The 2,440-nt window shown below is 44.7% G+C and overlaps 1 pseudogene; it reads right to left on the reverse strand.

The window, feature by feature from the left end:
- Positions 1–566: 566 nt before the first annotated feature.
- LOC125935110 (5'-AMP-activated protein kinase subunit gamma-2-like) lies at positions 567–1,582 on the reverse strand (annotated as a pseudogene).
- Positions 1,583–2,440: the final 858 nt, after the last annotated feature.

Genomic DNA, 2,440 nt, shown 5'->3' on the forward strand with positions numbered 1-2,440 from the left:
TCTTCTCCTTCCCTATGCACACTGTGCACACTTTCTCTATCTCTCAAAAATAAATAAACGTTTAAAAACTAAACTGAAATGAAATGAAATGAATAAATAAAATAAAATAAAATAAAATAAAATAAAAACTGATTTGGAAAAGTTTCAAAGAATTTCACACCTCACCACCATGTGGCTCCTGCTGCAATGGGTCACAGTGATGACATACTGCATGTTCTGACATAGGCAGTAGTTCTCAATAGGCCATGTGCTCCCCTTATGTCACATTACCTATTACAGACCAGTGAATTCTTAGAGATGAAAAATAACAAAAATTCCAGGACACAGTGTATTTTGATAACATACAGCATCAGAAATTGTTCTGAAGAAGGTCTGAAAATACTCTTTAATGCAAGCCTGAATCTTCAAGCACATAAAATACATTTCTTATGCACAATTCAGCATCACTGGAAAAAATACCCATCACCAATCCGTGATATACATTTTTTTCCTGATATACATTTTTAATAAGACCCAAAATCTTTGTTCAAGCTTTCCTACAAGGGCTTCTGCGTTTCAGTGGCCATTCATTTTCTGTCTCCTTTTTTTGTCACCTGCAGGTGTATCAGAATCTGTAGAATATTTGATAGGGAAATGATACCCATGATGCTATCTGCCTCATTCACTACCAGCATCCCATGCACCTCAGCCCACTATATGCTGTCCGGGATATTTCTCCAGATTACCGTAACTACCAATAAACATGAAGTACTGTGAGAAGTGCTAAATGGCCTGGGACACTGTTATATCTAGGTTAGTGTAAGTTGTTTTTTTTTGTTTTTGTTTTTGTTTTTTTTTAGCAGCAAGGTTAATTACATCATATTTGGAGCAAATATCTACACCTTTCCTTGACTCATGCAATATAGACAAGCCTGATACTTGTTTTTCTACACAGATGTTCAAGGCTCTACTGAAGGGAGTGTCCGGGTGAATGAAGGTGATGTTGTGGTGGGTCCCAAGTGCAAGAGCATCTGGGTCCTGCTTCACAAAGGCAGGCTTTGGTATATCAGACATGCAAACCTGAGGAACTTGAGAATTCATTTGTGGGTAAGCATAGGAAGAGCATTCCCACTTAGAGGATCAACAACTTGCAATATGTGGATTTTCATTTTTAATCAACAAATATACAGCATGAAAGAGGCTTGCATCTGGAGCTGTAGTCACTGAAGGTCAATGTTTCTTGTAAATAAACTCCCTCCATGTTTCCATTTCATGTTCCTCTAATTCATAAGTGTGTACCATGAATGACAGATAGTATCTATGTAGTGGATTTATGAAATCTAATTGTTAGCATTCCTACAAGACTTTGTTCTGAATTCTCCCACATTTGCACTGCTGGAAAACCATTGGCTTCTAAGGCAAAGATGGCCTTTCTAACTTGTCATGTAGTATGAGAGACCACAAGCTTTGAACTGGTTGGACTGATGTGCTGACACTTGTGTGACCTCATGAAGCCTGGAAACCCACTTTCTGAGTTTTGCGACTCTTTTTCCAACTAGAATTTCTCCAGCGTGCCTGATTCCTGGTCCTGGAGCTTCAGCATGAGGAGGTGGGGGTCAGGGATGATCAGTTAATCTTTGGTGGTGCTCCTCCTGCCTCTCAGGGGTGGGGAGACCAGGGTGCAGGGGGGATGCTCAGTGGGCACTCCTGTGCAGGTGGAGCTGGAGACATGGGAGTGTGAGTGGGGAAAGAAGTGGGAACGCTGGGGCGGGGGAGTGGGGGTGCAAGGATAAGGTGAAGGGGACGTGGGGGTATAAGGAGAAGTGAGGGATGCTAGAGAGGGACCGTGGGCACATGGGTGCATGGGGGAACCCAACCAGGCCATGGGTGAGGTGTGACCAATGGAACATGAGGGTGTGCAGAGAGGAGTGGAGCTGTGCTGGAGAGGGAATATGGGTGTGTGGAGGTGTAGATAAGGGAATTGGGAGGGTGGGAAGGAAGGAGTGGGGGAAGAGTAGGGGTGATGGGAAGGGGAGACTTGGGATACAATGGGGCAGTGCAAGTGGGGAATGCAGAGATGTGAGGATGCAGGGGAAGGAGGTGGGAGTGGGACTGTGAGGGAAATGGGGGTGATACCCAGGGTATGTGGGCTCAGCGGTGTCTGTAACAGTGCGAGGGTGGAGGCAGGATGCATGGGGTGCTGGTATTCATGCTTATTAAGGTGGAGAGGCATATGAACCAGGCCCTTGTCAGCCCCTCCACAAAGAAAGAAATCCAGCAGTTCTCCCCCCATTTGTGGGAGTTCTAGCAGTGGATCTTTTGCCTTCTGGTTTCTCTTTTCAAATGCAGCTCCTTATCTGTGTCCCAGGTGAGACAAATCTGTTACAGCCCCATAGAACTATCACTCCACACCATGGTTGGTAGGCTGGGAGTGGGGTCCCCTGTGTTACTGGGTCTGTCT

Source organism: Panthera uncia, assembly GCF_023721935.1.
Source record: "Panthera uncia isolate 11264 chromosome A1 unlocalized genomic scaffold, Puncia_PCG_1.0 HiC_scaffold_17, whole genome shotgun sequence".
In the NCBI taxonomy this organism is placed as follows: Eukaryota; Metazoa; Chordata; class Mammalia; order Carnivora; family Felidae; genus Panthera; species Panthera uncia.